General features: G+C 45.9%; 1 protein-coding gene across 4 annotated transcripts in view; it reads left to right on the top strand.

Moving 5' to 3' along the window:
* The first annotated feature begins 447 nt into the window (after positions 1 to 447).
* The window catches only part of SNX10 (sorting nexin 10), an 84,980-nt gene continuing 67,565 nt past the window's right edge, over positions 448 to 17,862 (top strand). The window contains exons 1-2 of one of the 4 annotated variants that reach the window (XM_038004760.2): positions 469 to 622; positions 9,385 to 9,473. The gene's annotated coding sequence lies outside the window, so the exon portion shown is untranslated. Of the gene's footprint in view, positions 623 to 9,384; positions 9,474 to 17,862 lie in introns of all 4 variants that reach the window. The other 3 variants (XM_007981823.3, XM_073009029.1, XM_073009028.1) reach the window with 3 other exon arrangements.

Raw genomic sequence — 17,862 nt, 5'->3', positions numbered from 1 at the left:
CCAGCCTCAGGTGCCATTTGGGAAATGCTTTCCTCAGTCAGGTCCCTTGGCAGATCTCATTAGCTTTCCCCCCAAATGTTTTATTAAGAGACATTTCAAACAGACAAAAATTGAAGTAATTTTATATAAACACCCATAAGCCCACCACCTCGATGCTACGAACATTCTGCCATTCTTGTTTATTACGTTATTTATCCGTTCCCCTCAACATCGGCAATCCTCCCCATAACTGTGGGGTCGGGATTAGGAAGCTTAAGGTGACTCAGGCGGCGAATTCCGAAGGGTGCTGCTGGATCACCTTCAGCCTCAGCTTCCCGGCTAATGGGGGCATTTCCTCCCTAACTCAATATCAGGAAGCAGGAGGCTAGCTCGACAGGGCGGGGGCGCACCTGGGCTGGGCTGCGCTGGGGCGGCGGAAGCACTAGGCGCGGCGGCCACAGGCGGACTGCTGGCGCCGAGCGCGGGCGCGGGGCCGCTACGTGCGCGGGGAGCGCGGGGCTGCGCTCGTGTGCGCTCCTGGGCGCTCGCCGCCGCTGCTGCCGCCGCGCGCCTTTGAGTCAGCAAACTCCGCTGCCCGCGAGCCCGGCCCGGCCCTGGTCTGCTCTGCCCGGAGGAGCCGCCCGTAAGTGACAAGAGACCCGCTGACGGGCCTCCCCTGCACCGCCCTTGTGGGGACGGCGGCCCTTCTTTCCAGAGGCGCGGGCCCTTCCCGCTGCGCCCAGGTGCCCGCACCCTTGCGGGTTGGAAAGAGGTTTGGGTCCCTTGGGCTTGGAGTGGAGGCGCCGCCTCCTTTTCTGCCGAGGTGTGCCGGGTGCCGGGCAGGGAGAAATGATCAACTGGCTTGGTAGAGCGGGGAGATGGAGAGTGTGGATCCAGGGATTCCTGGCTAAAAAGACACCCCGGGGAGAGGGTGGGGCAGAGGTGGATTCTAGATTACGGAAGAAGTGCTGTGGCACCTTACACTAGGCCGGGTAGAAGGGGGTGGGGAGGTGTTTTTTTTTTTTTTTTTTTTTTTTTAATTCATGAACGGGTAGCTTTGAGTTGAGGAATTGGGAGGGGTAGGCAGGTTTATTCGTGGGATTGTGGGATTGAGGGAGAAGGCCCGAGGGAAAACCCATATTATTGACTGATTATCAGATTTGGTGACCAGGAAAGCTACAGCCTGTTTTTCAGTTCCGATGCATCATTCTTTTCTCAAATTACACGGATTATTGAGGGGGATCGTCATGAAATGGGGAGCAACATGTCTTGCTGAAAGGAAGGGCTTCTATCTCTGCAAGACACGTTAAAAATGATGGTATCAGAAAATTAGAACGGGGAGGAGGCTTGCACATGATCTCCATCAAACCTTTCATTTTACAGACAGGGAGGCTAAGGCCGAGGGAGGCCGAGTGTTGTGACCAGGATCATTCAGCCAGATGGGAGCAGAACCAGGCCTACCACCTGGCGGCCTTCTGACTTCCACCCCGGAGACGTCCACCTCTGGGGCCTGGGAACTGGTTTTGGATTGCATAAACTCCCCCTCCTCTCCCGGGAGGGGGCTGGGCTGGAGGCTGAGGCCTTCACCGGGAAGAAGCAGGGACTGCTTTGATAGTTGACTAGCTTCTGCAGGGGCTTCTCAGTGAGAGAATGGAGGTGAGGTCAGGGACTCCTGCCTTGCCTCTGCCATCACTTCGCAGTGATGCCTGTTCCTAAGGTAGGTACATAGCTGGACCTTCATTATTCTTAATATTATTTACTTTTTTTGCTTTTCTTTTGAGACAAGGTCTTACTCTGTCACCCAGGCTGGATTGCAGAGGTGCGATCTTGGCTCACTGCAAGCTCCGCCTCCCTGATTTAAGTGATCCTCCCACTTCAGCCTCCCGAGTAGCTGGGACCACGGGTGCGGGCCACCACAACCCTAGCTAACTTTTGTATTTTTTTGTAGAGACAGGGTTTTGCCATGTTGCCCCAGGCAGGTCTGGAACTCCTGAGCTCAAGCAATCCACCTGCCTAGGATTACAGGGATTTTTTATTACTGTTTTTTAAAGGAAGGGTAGACTTGAGATTGACTGATAGGGCAGTTTTTAATAAAAATACAAAAATAAAATACATGTAGAAGAAACTGAAAAGATGTGAAATATCAGTGATTAGCATGGACTCGACCAGTCGTCCTGTTTCTTCTGCCAGTCCATTTCATTTTCACTTTTCATTACCATTTAACTGGGGAGGACATCAGTGTTGACAGTGGGACTTGCTCAGTCTGACACTGTGCCCCACCAGGGAGTCTCCCCTACAGGCTGGTACACACTTCCTCTTATTTTACTAATGGGAAGTACCCCTGAGTTAGGTAACCTAAAATAATAGAAATAAGCACGTTCATTAAAAAATAAATAAATAAAAGTATGTTAATCAAAGAGTAACGTTAGTGTTTTACAGCAATTCTGCTTGGCTTTGGAGCAATGGATATCTTTTCTCAGCCCTAGGATCACTACTTTAAGTCTTCATTTTGCTCGTTAAGCTACTGGGGAAAATGACTTCTTTTTTCCATTTTTGGTGACAGGGCTGTGGTTTCACAACCACTTGGCGAAAGGCAGACAACTGGTTGAGAACAGGGTTCAGTCTATGCAGATTTTCATTTCCCAGCATGGCGGAGAAGGGTTTTTGGCCAAGCTCGTGGTTGACTCTGTGGGGAATCCACCAAATTTAGCATTGTTATCTCCAAACATCTTTCTCTTAGTAAACTAGTAGGTATGAATTAGCTCTTCTGTTCTCTAAGTCCTGTTCAAAGAGGAAGGTATACAGTATAGTGGTTAGAACCTATCTGAGGTTCTAAGGTATACAGTATAGTGGTTAGAACCTATCTTATTCCAGACCTATCTGAGTTGAAATCTTGGTATAATATTTTTCTGAGTATAGTTTTGTTGGCAGGGCACTTAAGACTCTCTGAGTTGTCTATTATTCAGAATTAAAAAAGGGCGATGGTAATCTTTGCCTCCCAGAACGGTTAATACAACAGCTGACATTTATCGAGCACTTACTATATTCCAGGCATTGTCACATTATTGAGCACTTATGGGCCAGGCATTGTGGAAGAGTTTTTATGTGTCAGTCTCATTAAGCATCACAACAGACTTATGAAGCAGATTCTTTTATTGTCTTCGGTTTACGTCTGGGGAAACTAAGGCATCAAAGTATTTATGATTTCTCTAAACTCCTCAGCTTACAGTTTTAACTACCCAACAAATGTGTGTCAGATTTCTATTATAAGCTAATAGTTATCTAGGGCTTACTGTGTGGCAGGCCCTGTTACAAGTGTCCTAAGTACGTTAACAACCCTTGAGATAGGTATTGTTTTTCTCCCCTTCTTATTTCTTTTTACAGATGTGGAAACTGAGGCACAAAGCCCCAGGTCAAACAACTAGTAATGCTAGAGCCAAAATTTGAACTAGGAGCCTGGGCCTGGAATCAGTAGTAACTCTCAGCCACCCACCTGCGAATGTAAAGGGCTTAGCCAAGCTTCAATCAAGGGCAACTTCTGTTGATACTTACATATATTTTTCCCTAAGTAACTACTCCTTGCCCCCAGTTTCTGCAGAAGAGATGCTTTTAGTTCTATAAGTGATTCAACTTTACTCAAGGCTTTGTGGTTCTGTATGTATTTCTGTTGTAGTCTCTGTTATTTTTAAAAGCTTGTGCTAGGCCTCAGTGATTTTGCCCCTGGGGATAGGGAAATAGTCTTTATCGGATCTGTGAACCCCTTTCAAATATATGATTTCATTTTTACTTTTTTTTTTTGATACTTTTGTAGAGATGGGGTTTTGCCATATTGCCCAGGCTGGTTTTGAACTCCTGAGCTCAAGCAATCCACCCACCTCAGCCTCCCAAAGTGCTGGGATTACAGGTGTGAGCTACTGCGGCCAGCCTGATTTCATATTCATTTGCAAAAGTGCATTATTCCGGGGGAGAGAATCTGTACCTTTCTTCAGATTCTTAGTGGTCACCCATGGTGGAAAGAAAGTCATAACTCACCGTTGTATTCTAATAATCTCATTTTACCAATGAGGCTACCAAGGCCCAATGGAGAGGCAGAATAACTTAATCTGAACTACACAGCTAATTAGAGGTAAAAAGGGGACTCAAACTCAGCTCCCTGAACTTCCAGTCTCATATTCTTTCCATTATAGCCTGATAGTTCCCTGTGGATTAAGGGGTGCCAGATCAATAAATTATAAATTGCCAGAGACCCCCAGCTCTCTCACCAGACTGTCCAATGCATGAGGCCAGCAAAGCTGCCTGGAAGTGCCTGTCAAAATACCACATCGTTTGGCAGGTGATCCTGTTAGCTGAACCACTTTACTCTGATTTGGTATGGGAATCTACAACTCGGAGAGATGTGAGCCAGGAAAAGAAAAGCTGTTTGGGGAGAAGAGGACGAATGTTGCAGACATGCATTGGTTGAGGCACAGGCAGCCTTTCAGACCTCTTGGTAGAATTGTTGTGTTGGAAAGTTTTTGCTAAGAGATGTAGAAATTCAAACAAAATTCCCTGGGCCGGGTGTGGTGGCGCATGCCTATAGTCCCAGCTACTCAAGAGGCTGAGGTGGGAGGATCACTTGAGCTCAGGAGGTTGAGGCTGCAGTGAGCTGTGATTGCACCATTGTACTGCAGCCTGCACAACAGAATTAGGCTCTGTCTCATAAATAAATAAATAAATACAAATAAACCCCAAATTCCCTGAAGTCTGAGATTTCTGCATAGTATGTGGCTCACTGGGAAGTAAGCCATCTCCTGGCTAAAGGTTGATGCTCCAATGACAAAAGAAGACTAAAAGAGTTGGGGTATGGTGGCTCACACCTGTAATCTCAGTGACTGAGGATGCTGAGGTGGGAGGATTGCTTGAGGTCAGGACTTCGAGACCAGCTTGGCCAAAAGCTGGGTGTGGTGGCACACACTTTTAGTCCTAGTTTCTTGAGAGTTTGAGGTAGGAGGATCACTTGGGCCTAGGAGCTGGAGGCTGCAGTGAGCCATGATGTCACTACTATACTCCAGCCTGGGTGACAGAGTGAGACCCCAACTCTAAAAAGAAATAATAATAAAAAAAATAAGAAAAACCTAAGAAGTCATGAGACCTTTAATAGTTTAGGCCAGCCTTTTAACACGACGTACATTTTACAAACTGATAATAGTAAAGCTTACCTGGAAAATAGATTCATACTAGCAGGCAATACATTTTTGGAAAGAATATTGAGGAGAGGCTTGTTCAGCCAGCTATCAAAATATATCACCTGGAGGTAGGACACGGTGGCTCACATGTGTAATCTTAGTGCTTTGGGAGGCCGAAGTGGAGGATTGCTTGAGGCCAAGAGTTCAAGACAAGCCTGGGCAACATAGACCCCATGTCTAAAACAAATTTTTAAAAATATATATCATCTGGGACTAGGAATAGAAAGTCAACAAATAGTTCCACTGTAAAGACAGCAATTGAGGGTATGATAGAATGGACTGTTATTAAGTCTGTTGGGAAAATTGCCTCTCGATTTGGAAGAGATTAGATCCCTGCCTCATACCATTCACAAAAGTAAATTCCATTTAAAGATTAAATGTCAAAACCAAAATTATAAATATTAAAATATATGTAAATATGGAAGATGGTTTTAAATAGTTTTTTGTTGTTGTTGTTTTGAGACGGAGTCTCACTCTGTCGCCCAAGCTGGAGTGCAGTGGCACGATCTCAGCTCACTGCAACCTCTGCCTACTGGGTTCAAGAAGTTCTCTGCATCAGCCTCCCGAGTAGCTGGGGTTATAGATGCCCACCACCACGCCTGGCTAATTTTTTTACTTTTAGTAGATACAGGGTTTCACCATCTTGGCCAGGCTGGTGTTGAACTCCTGACCTCATGATCCACCCATCTCGGCCTCCCAAAGTGATGGGATTAAAGGCATGAGGCACCGCGGCTAGCCAGAAGATGGTTTTTAGAAATAACTTTGGCGTAGGAAAGACCTCAAGTTTAATAAAACTCAGAAACCATAAAGGAAAATATTGATAGACCTAATTTCATGAATGATTATACTTCATGTCTAGTAGTTTATTTGAACATGACCTTTGGCTACATTTCCTATCTTCACAGCTCAGGCACCCCAAATCTGTCCTTCCCCACTGCAGACTGGTAGATGGGATTCCCCCCAGGTCACCCTCCTTCATTCTTTCCTCACATCTTTCTTGCTCTGCAGGAAACAGATTTTTCAGGGCCTTCCATACCTGCCACTTTCTTTGTCTCTCCTTTGTTATAAGTAATATTTTTAGAAATACATGTAAAATTTCAAGAAATAATGGCTGCACCTCTGCCACCTCTCTGTCACCTCTTATTTCATAAAGCTGGCTCTAAATGTTGCTTTACATGCCTTAGTATATGTTTAAGGAGATTATACATATTATAGATATATATGTAACACATTTTTTAAAAAGGAAGAATATATTAATACCATAAACAAAGTTAAAAGGCAGATGACAGGGCTGGGCACGGTGGCTCATGCCTGTAATTCCAGCACTTTGGGAGGCCAAGGAGGGCAGACCACTTGAGGTCAGGAGTTCCAGACCAGCCTAGCTAACATGGTGAAACCCTATCTCTACTAAAAATGCAAAAATTAGCCAGGCGTGGTGAGTTACTGAGGCAGGAGAATCACTTGAACTTGGGAGGTGGAGGTTGCAGTGAGCCGAGATCATGCCATTGCACTCCAGTTTGGGCGACAGAGTAAGACTCAGTCTCAAAAAAAAAAAAAAAAAAAAGGCAGATGACAAAGGAGTAAAGCAAATAGTTGCAATATCTATAACATGCATGAACTCTTAGAAATCAATAGGAAAGGCTGGGTGCGGTGCGGTGGCTCAAGCCTGTAATCCCAGCACTTTGGGAGGCCGAGACGGGTGGATCACGAGGTCAGGAGGTCAAGACCATCCTGGCTAACACGGTGAAACCCCGTCTCTACTGAAAAATACAAAAAACTAGCCGGGTGAGGTGGCGGGCGCCTGTAGTCCCAGCTACTCGGGAGGCTAAGGCAGAGAATGGCATAAACCCGGGAGGCGGAGCTTGCAGTGAGCTGAGATCCGGCCACTGCACTCCAGCCTGGGTGACAGAGCGAGACTCTGTCTCAAAAAGAAAAAAAAAAAAAAAAAGAAATCAATAGGAAAAATAATCCAGTAGGAATATGGGCAAAGACTATTAATAGGTAATTCATATATATATATATATATAAATGCTTAATCTCATTAATAATCATACGTGTGGATTAAAAACCATGAAACCATTTTTGCTTAGGTTTGTAATATCCAGTGTTGATGAAGGTGTGGGAAAATAGATTGTCACTAAATATGGCAGAGAGTGTAAATTGGTACCATCTCTTGGAAAGGCATGTCAGCAGTGTTTATAACATTTTAAAGTTTGCATACTTTCTGATTAGTACTTCCATTTCTAGAACCTTATCCCTCTGAAATACTTGCCTACTTAAAAAAAGGAAGTTGCTCTGAATGAGCCAAAATGGAAAATGTTCATTTTGCATTATATTAATCAGTTTGGGCTGCCATAACAAAATGCCATAGACTGGGTGGCTTAAACAACAGAATTTTATTTCTTAGGGTTTTGGAGGCTGGGAAATGCAGGCTGATTTGGTTCCTAGTGAGAGTTCTCTCCCTGGCTTGTAGACAGCCGCCTTCCTGCTGTGTCCTTACATGGTGGAAAAGGAGAGAAAGAGAACAAGCTGTTGGTGTCTCTGCTTGGTGTCTCACCAGTCCCATTGCGAGGGCCCCACCCTTTTAACCTCATCTAAACCTAATCATCCCTCAGAGCCCCTGTTTCCAAATACCAACACACTGGGGGCTAGGGCTTTACTATATGAATTTTGGCAGGACACAATTCAACCTGTACTGTATATTAAGTAATGAAAGCAAAGTGCAAGAACAGGGGGATAAATACAATCTCATTTTTTGAAAAAAATCTGGAAGGATGATATGCCCCTAATTGTAGACAGTCATTACCTATGGAGGGTGAGATTAGAAAGGGAAAGGGAATGGCATTATGGAGGATTTCAGCAGTATATTCCAATTTTTTTTTTTTTTTTTTTTTTGAGATGGAGTCTCGCTCTGTTGCCCAGGCTGGAGTGCAGTGGTGTGATCTTGACTCACTGCAACTTCTGCCTCCTGGGTTCAAGCGATTCTTCTGCCTCACCCTCCCATGCTTGGCTAATTTTTGTATTTTTAGTAGAGACAGGGTTTCACCATGTTGGGCAGGCTGGTCTTGAACTCCTGACCTTGTGATCCATCCGCCTTGGCCTCCCAAAGTGCTGGGATTACAGGCGTGAGCCACCGCGCCTGGCCTCCAATTTTTTTTTTTTTTCCAGCTCACTGCAACCTCGGCCTCCTGAGTTCAAGCAGTTCTTCTGCCTTAGCCTCCCCAGTACTGGGATTACAGGTGGGCACCACCATACCCAGATCGTTTTTGTATTTTTAGTAGAGACAGGGTTTCACCGTATTGGCCAGGCTGGTCTCGAACTCCTGACCTCGTGATCTGCCCACCTTGGCCTCCCAAAGTGCTGGGATTACAGGTGTGAGCCACCGCGTATGGCCTATATTTCTTTTTTTTTAACCCAAACTTTGAAATAATTTTAAACTTATAAAAAGTGCAGGCTGGGTGTAGTGGCTCACACCTGTAATCCCAGCCCTTTCGGAGGCTGAGGTGGGAGGATTGCTTGAGCCCAGGAATTTGAGATCAGCCTGGGCAACATAGTGAGACCCTGTCTCTATTTTCAAAAAAACTTTTAAAAAGAGCGGAAAAGCTGGGCATGGTGGCTCAGTCTGTAATTCCACCACTTTGGGAGGCCGAGGTGGGTGAATCTCCTGAGGTCAGGAGTTCAAGACCAGGCTGGCCAACATAGCGAAACCCTATCTTTACTAAAAATGCAAAAATTAGCCGGGCATGGTGGTGCATGCCTGTAATCCCAGCCACTGGGGAGGCTGAGGCAGGAGAATTGCTTAAACCCGGGAGGCGGAGGTTGCAGTGAGCAGAGATTATGCCACTGCACTCCAGCCTGGGCAACAGAGCGAGAGTCCGTTTCAAAAAAGTAAATAAATAAATACAAATAAAATAAAATAAAGTGCCAAAATAATAAACTTTTTTTTTTGGCTCAGGGGATTAGAGACCATGTCTTGCTATGTTGCCCAGGCTGGTCTCAAACTCCTGGTCTCAAGTGATTCTCCTGCCTTGGCTCCCAAAGGGCTTAGGATTACAGGCATGAGCCACCACATCTAGCCCTAAATGTTTTATTTTTAAAGCTAATGAGTATGTTATGCTGAAATAAAATAATACTTAAAACCTGTGGAAAAAAATAACAAAATGATTTGAAATATTAACAGGGCCCTCCTGCCTAGAGCCTTCTAGCTGAACTGCCTGGGGAGGGGGTGGTCTCTGCTAGAATGGAAGACCAGGTCCTCTGGATTTCCAGGTGAGTGTTCCCAGTTGCCTTTTCTGCTACTTATTTTAAAAGGTTTATCCCAGCCTCCATCTCAGAAGGCAGGAGTTGTATGCAGCAAGAGTATTGCTTAATTCAGAAGGGTGATTACCCTGGATTTCATGGTCTTTAAGTACTTCAAAAGAATTAGGCTGAGTGCCGTGTCTCTCACTGTAGTCTCAGCACTTTAGGAGGCTAAGGTGGGCGAATCACTTGAGCTCAGGAATTCGAGACCAGCCTGGCCAACATGGTGAAACTCTGTCTCTACTAAAAATAACAAAAATTAGCCGGGTGTGGTGGCGAGCACCTATAGTCCCAGCTACTCGGGAGGCTGCGATGGGAGAATCACTTGAGCCTGGAAGGCGGAGGTGGCAGTGAGCTGAGATTGGACCACTGCACTCCAGCCTGGGTGACAGAGTGATACTCTGTCTCAATAAAACAAACAAACAAACAAACAAAATTAGCAGTTTTGGTTGTGTTTCCTGGGTGTACCTTAAAAGTAATTCTGTTACTTCATCATTGGTATTCATTGGTGTTTTCTCAGCATCACTATGCCTTCCCAAATTCCCCCAAAAACCACACACAGAGTGTATGTCTAACCAGGCTTTCTGCCATTAACAGGGCCAGATCTTATGTTACTCATTTGTATAGTTAAATGTGTATATTCTCTTGTGCTCAAGAAAGCTGGCTGGTAAGGCAGAATTTACAATGAACTACACATGTCATGTCCTTGATGTTTTTCTTTTCCCCATGTGGTCTGAGTCCCTTAGGAAGATTTCAGAATCCCCTGAAAGGGAAGTCTTGAGCCCCTTTTCAGATTCAGGCCGGAAATGCCTAATAAATTCCTAATAGCTTCCAAGGTGCTGTGCATTAAGAAGCTTTGGATTCCTGGGGATGGGAGAACAAAAAAGAGGGTGAGGGGGAACAAAGGGGGCACCAAAGGCCAAAGACAGACTTCACCCAGGACAAGTCCTGTGTCCAAGAAGTGTGACAAGGCTTTCTGACATGCTTCCAGGAACATATTGTGTTTATTTGGCATGGCATGTTTTAGGAAAGAGATGGAAACATCTATTCACTACTCACATGTACCACACACTGTCCTGGGTACTTCAGTTTACATTATGTCATTTAATCCTGTGATATAGGAGTTGCTACAGCCATTTTCGATGATTCAGAGATATTTCATGACTTGAACAAGTGGAGGAGACAGGATTTGAACCAACAGCTGTTCCCATACCCATTTTTTTTCAGTACTTTATTTTAAGAGTCCCACCACTGGGTTTGCTTTTAGAGCCAAGATGCACTCTCTCTGATTTGAAAGTTTTTTTATTAAGGGAAACATTTAAAAGTCATACTGGGTACATCATTAGGCATAGGACTCTGAGGTTTCCACTTCTGATCCTCACACATAATCCATGTAGATTATAAAAGGCTGTAACTTGGGGACTGGGTCATACATTTTTTCACTTATATCATAGACAACCAGGGTTTTGTAAAATACCTCAGAGCATTTTAACTTTGATATCAGTGGTGTGAGGTTATTTTCATCTCTTTTTCTTTTCCAACCTCCTTTCCCATTTTCCATCTCAGGTGTGCATTTTCCTTCTTTGTACCTTTTTATGCTTCGTTGATTCTGCAAAGGCCCCTTTAGCATGTGGCCAGAGTTCTCTGGGTATCAGAGAAACAGAAAGACCCATCTCAAGCTGTGTGGGCCCAGAATCTTATACGACTCTCATCATTATAGGGCACTTGCCCTGATGTGACCTTGAGAGCCAACTCCTTTGCAGGCAGGAGATGGACGCTACCCAGCCTGGCACCAGCAGTGACAATGGGGGCCACCTCTGCAGCCCCAAGACAACCCCACCTCAGCACTGTGTTTCCATTCACGTGGGCTTCCTCTGTGTGCAGCAAGCCTCCTCTTTCACATTTTTGTACAGCTTCTCTCTTAAGCACAGTGCACCTCAACTTGGCCTACGTATAGCCCAGGACCCTCGGGTAATGTCTCACTCGTCTTGTGTGTTGTGTGCTCTTATCCTTTGCTTTCACTAGCATGGCTGCTTTCTGCCGGGTGCACCCTCGATTTCTGTTCCTCCCTACTCCCTGGTTCCTGTGACCACTTTTGCTGCATCCTCACAAAGGCTGGGCTTGGAGTCCTGACCCCAGTTTTGCCATCTCTAGACAAAATATATTTCTGGCCTGGTAGGGTGGCTCACGCCTATAATCCTATCACTTTGGGAGGCCGAGGCGAGTGGATCACTTGAGGCCAGGAGTTTGAGACCAGCAGGGCCAACATGGCGGGAGGGAGACAGAGGCTGCAGTGAGCCGAAATCACACTGCACTCCAGCCTGGGCACAGGGTGAGACTCCGTCCCAAAAAAAAAAAAAAAAAATCTGTTTCTGATAGTCTCAGAAATGAGAGAGAGAGAGAGAGAGAGAGAGGACCCTAAAGGAAGGGAGATCAGAGGTAACACATGGATTGAGAATCCTCCGCAGCTAAAATCAGCTACTGAGAATTAGAATGCATTAACTGCAACTCTGTTGGTGGCAGATCCCCTAAAGTCTTCGAAAGACTTTGTCGTGATTCTTTCAAGATTTACAATATTCTTGCAAATTCATCCCTTTGTACTTCAGCTGTTGCTGGTTTTAAAGAAGAGAAACTTTCCTATGTTAGCATTGGGAGTTGGGGGCTTAATGTAAGGATACTACAGACAACTCAAAGGCACCTTGCTTGGAACTGGAAAGTCAAAAACTGAAGTTGCACTTCACTCCTCTCGCAAGGGCCCAAGGCCTCTAACTCCGTCTCCCTGTTTCTCTGGCTGGGGCTTCTCTACTTGCACATGGTTCAGTGTGGCCTGCCTGGCCCTGCCTGCACGTGGCTTCCCATCCAAGGGCTCGCTGCCTTCTGATGCAGTCTCTCAGGCTCCTCCGACCCTCTTAGTACATTTTTGCCTTCATCATGCCGAACTCCTCACCTTTCCTCTACTCATCTGGCCACTCTGCTCCATTCCCTTGCTTGTTCCTCTGCTTTCTCTGATTCCTCCAATTGACAACTCCTTGGGGCCTGTTCTGAGCCCTCTTCTTTTCTCTATGTTTCCTCCCTAGATCTGTGGTTTTCCAACATTTTTGTGCATAGGAATTATCTGGGAAACTTGTTAAGGCAGATTTCTGGGTCTCAGTATTCCAATTCAGTAGTTCTAGGATGAGACCTAGGAACTTGTATCTTATTCCTGGGTGACCCAGAGGCTGTGACACACTCAGGACAAGCTGGTTTCATTCTATGACTTTAAGTGTCGTTGATAAATTACCAGTTCCCTGGTGTGGATATCTAGCTCTCTTGAGAGCTCCAGGTTTAGATATTTAACATTGAATTTGACTGTGGCTTCTTGGGTTTGTCACAGACATCTCAAATTAACTTGCCCAATACTTGATCCTCTCCCCAGTTTTGTAAGGGCCTAACACTTACATAGTTTGGGGTCCTTTGTAAGAAAAGGAACACAGAATTGAGAATACAAAACGAGATGTGGGAACATGGTGGTGCACTGTGCAGATTAGGGCTTGGAAACTTGGCTTCTGTAGCCTTTGGTCATTCCTCCTCTGCTCTCCTACTCACCCCAACACCGCTTCCTCCAGCCTTCCCCATCTGAATAAAGGCCTTTGCCTTCCATTTGTTTGTTTAGACCAGAAACCTAGGAGCCATTTGTCATCTTCAGCCCAATTCCGAGCCCTCTGAAGGTCTTGCTTGATTCTCCAATTCAGTACCCCCTTGCCCCAAATCTCAGGATACCATTATTACTTTCCTATTAGCTTCTGATTGAGTCTTTCTGGTTCCACTTTGCTCCCCTCCAGTCCAGTTTCCCAGAGGCAGACAGCGCAGTCTTTTAAAGTACATCAGAACATGTCACTCCAGTCCTGCCATGCGTCCATAGAAATGGCTGAGCCTGGTGGCAGGGCCGGGGTGTGGGCAGATGAGAGAGGGTCAGGTGGGATCACACCACACAAGCTTGACCGTCCCGGAACCTTGAAAGAAGTGGGGGTGTGTCTAGGGAGGTATACAAGAATTATCAGCTACACTTGTTTGTTTCAGTCCCACTTAACCACATTTCATTGGAAGAACCTGAGCTGTGTAAGGCCTGTGAACACAAATGGGGATGGGTACTCCCTAATTCTTTGCTTTTCAGTGCATTCCTGTGGCGTTTGATGCTAAATAGTGCAATCAAACTATGTTTAATTACTTTTGGGGAAGAATCACATATTCTCTTTTAACCCCAGTGTCATCTTTTAGCGCTGAATTCCTGTTCCTTAGAGAGCTGATTAAGGTTGATGAGAACCCACAAGTCCATGGCCCAGGGAAATCCAAAGCCCTGCCTACGTTTTCTGTGAATTCCTGGGGAGGTGGTTAAGGGAGGCCTCCTGTGCTTTCTTTTTTACCTTGGTGTTAGCCCCGACACAAACTCAGCCCCTTCCCTCATGGATGGAGAAATCCACCACCACTACCATGTGTTTTGTTAGTTGAGTGGATTTTACTGGGTTAGTGGAGAAGTCACCCTGTGGGGCTCCTGACCTTGCATAGTCTCCTGGGTCCCTCTTTCCTCCTCTCATCCCTACCCCTCACTCCATCCCCCTCACTTGTCCATGAGCTCTAGTCTTCTTCCTCTGTAACTGGATACTCCCTAGTTCCTCTCTTCAACTTACAAACCCAAGTCAAAGTACAGGGCAGAACAAAGGGCTTTATATGTAGGGAACCAGCACTGCTTAGAGGTTATAAATACAAACACACCCAAAAGAGTTTTCTATCACACTGTAATTATCTTCCCCTTTCTCACTGATATAGCAGCTCTTACTGTAGAGTGGCATTTGGAAGAGCTGGGGAGAAGATGTGCTCTTCCTGCTGCCCCCGAAGGTCACTGTCTGGGTTAGGGGGCAGCCAGCGTCACTGTAGCTCTGGGTTCTGGACTCTCACAGCAAACAACTTGGAGTCTCTTCATCAGTTTGTCTGCAGATGATCAGACCCTGAGAAACTGAGCTCTTTCTGTCTAAACACACAGGAAACTTCCTATGCTGAGAAATCAGCTTAAAGATTTACAACCAGGCGCAGACCGGATGCTGCGATTTGCTAGTCACCTCGCTTTGCTAGTGGTTGGGAAACTGAAAAACGGTGGCGTCTATTTTGAGGACTTTGCCAAACTGAGTCTGTAGACAGACGCATGTCAAATGCCTTTGGATTACAGTCATTATTGCCAGCAGGTAAGAGTTTAAGAATAATAACTTTGGCATTTCACCCACTTCTATTATTTTTTAAATTATTTATTTATTTTAGACAGTCTCTGTCGCCCAGGCTGGAGTGCGGTGGCGCAATCGTGAGTCACTGCAACCTCTGCCTCCCAGGGTTAAACGATTCTCGTGCCTCAGCCTCCCGAGTAGTTGGGACTACAGGCATGAGCCACCACACCTGGCTAATTTTTTTTTTGGTAGAGACAGGGTTTCGCCAGGTTGGCCAGTCTGGTCTCGAACTTCTGGGCTGAAGTGATCCGCCCACCTTGGCCTCCCAAAGTGCTGGGATTTTAGATGTGACCCACTGCACCCAGCCACATTTCACCCACTTTTTTTTTTTTTTTTTTTTGAGTCGGAGTCTCGTTCTGTTGCCCAGACTGGAGTGCAGTGGCGCGATGTCAGCTCACTGCAAGCTCTGCCTCCCGGGTTCACGCCATTCTCCCGCCTCAGCCTCCTGAGTAGCCAGGACTACAGGCGTCTGCCACCATGCCCGGCTAAGTTTTGTATTTTTTTTTTTAGTAGAGACGGGGTTTCACCGTGTTAGCCGTGATGGTCTCGATTTCCTGACCTCGTGATCCGCCCGCCTCGGCCTCCCAAAGTGCTAGGATTATAGGCGTGAGTCACCGCGCCTGGCCTCACCAACTTTTTAAAAGGACTTTCTTGTATTACTTATCTTAGGTTTCTTAGATCAAGGCCAGGCATTGGACATCCGTGAGTAAATGATCCAACTCTTGCAGGGAGTGGCCACAGTGTGACTGAGTTTCAGAGCATTTAGATTTAAAATATTCTGCTCCCTAAATATTATTATCCCATCTGACAAAAAAGATGCTTGAAGAGAATTTTTTCTTTGAGACAGGGTCTTGTTTTGTCACTCAGGCTGGAGTGTAGTGATAAGATCATGGCTCACTGCAGCTTCCTGAGGTCAGGTGATCCTTCTACCTCAGCCTCCCGAGTGACTGAGACTACAGGCACGCACCACCACACCTGGCTAATGTTTTTGTATTTTTGTAGAGATGGGTTTCGTCATGTTGCCCAGGTCTCGAACTCCTGGGCTCAAGTGATCCACCAACCTCAGCTTCCTGAAGCACTGGGATTACAGGCATGAGCCACCGTGCCCAGACAGAAAATTTTTGTAAAGGAACAAATGCTCTGTGATCATGAGGAAGGCACCTCAGCATTTTTCATGTTGTGGGTCCTGGGAAAGTCTGAGAATGAACAGTGACTGCAGCTGGCACAGTCGGAGCCAGGCACAGGCCTCCTTGCTTGCTCATTCGATCTTTACAGTAGATCATGAAACAGGCAGTTATCTCCTCTTACGATGAGAACGCTGAAGCACAGAGATGAAGTAATTTGGCAAAGGGCAGAATGTGAATTCACAACCAGGTGGTCTGGAGTCAAATGTCTCACGCTTAGTTTTATCACTCACTGTGCCCCTCTTGTTCACTTTAGGGGGGCATTCCCCCCTAAACTGCTCCTCAGCAGTGGGTCTTCATGACAGAGGCACCGTGAAGGAAAGAGGGTTATTTCTAGTGTGTTGCAATGCTTTTCCTTTAGAAAAGAGAATTGCTTTCTCTGTTTAAAAGCAGAACATTAAACGTTGAATTTTTTTCTCTCGTCTGCATCCCTGTGTCCTTTCCTTATCTCAGCCGCAAGCTGCTCTCCAGCTGCCTAAAGACTGTCTGTCCCGTCTGGACGTCCCCAACACCCTAACGTGTTCTAGTTGAAGTTGGTTTCTTTCTTACCTCTCAGAACAGCTCCCCTTTTCCAACTTCTCCATTCTGGGAACACCAGTCTTCTTCCAGTCACCCGGCCTGTGAGTCATCCTTGACTCCCTTTTCTCCATCATGCCCTGTGTCCAAGTTTTTTCTTGTTGTTCATTCATTTATTTGTATTTTTTGAGACAGGATCTCACTCTGTCCCCCAGACTGGAGTGCAGTGGCGCGATCTCGGCTCACTGCAACCTCCACCTACCAGGCTCAAGCCATCTTCCAACCTCAGCCTCCTGAGCAGCTGGGACTATGGGTGCGTACCATGAAACCCAGCTAATTTTTGCATTTTTTTTTTTGTTTTTGTTCCAGAGATGGGGTTTTGCCATGTTGCCCAGGCTGGCATTCTTTTTTTTTTTTTAATAGTCTTTCTTTTTTTAGAGCAGTTTTAGGTTCACAGCAAAAATGAAAGTATAGAGCTTCTCTGCTCCCCATAACCCACCTCTCCCATTATCAACATCAGCACTGCGGGGTACATTGGTAACAGTTGATGAACCTGCATTGATACATTGTCGTCACCCAAAGTGGACGTCTGTAGTTTACCTTAGGGTTCATTCTTGCTGGTGTATGTTCTATGGGTTTTGACAAATGTGCGATGCCATGTATCTGCATTGTAGTATCACGTCGAATTACTTCACTGCCCAGAAAACCTCGGCTCTGCTTCTTGTTGTTTTTCAGTGTGCTTCTCCATTTTTCCTGCCCGCCTGAGTCCATGAGCTCTTCCTCGGGCTGGCGCATTCCATCAGTCTCCTGATGAAGCTCTTGGCTTGTAGTTTCTTTCCCTGGCAATCCTTCCAACACCCATCCCAGATGAATCACTGCCATCATGTCAAGCTTCCACTTCCTCCATCCCTGCCTTCCAACAGGATAGAAGTCCAAATTCCTCCTCTTGTTCTTCAGGGACTTCCCAATCCTAAAATGCTTACCACAGCCTGTGATATTGTGATATATATGTTGGTTTTGCCCACAGTTCCTGGCCCGTAAATCCCATAGCCCTTGTTACAGTGTTTGGGTGTTTTAGGCCTCAGAAAACAGGACCTTTTGCTGACCTTCTCCTGTTCTCCCTTCAACCTGCTCCTTTTTGTCCCCAAGGCTAATCTTCCCCTGTGTTTCCATAAAGAAATTAGCAGACTTACCTTGTGTGATTGTAGATCATAAGACCCTCTTCAGGAGGAGTCCTGCCCTTTACTCTGGGGGAGCAGTGTTGCACCAAGAGGCCTAGAACAATCTGAACAGACAGGCCTTTCTGGGTTCCCCACTCAGTCTGTTAGTATAGGGTCACACCCTTTTTGTCCAATCACGTTTCTGCATGGCTGCCCATGCTTCAGTCATGCCTGTTCAATGAAG

This window comes from Chlorocebus sabaeus, chromosome 21, assembly GCF_047675955.1.
Source record: "Chlorocebus sabaeus isolate Y175 chromosome 21, mChlSab1.0.hap1, whole genome shotgun sequence".
Lineage (NCBI taxonomy): Eukaryota > Metazoa > Chordata > Mammalia > Primates > Cercopithecidae > Chlorocebus > Chlorocebus sabaeus.
This window is presented reverse-complemented; position numbering and strand designations above follow the sequence as displayed.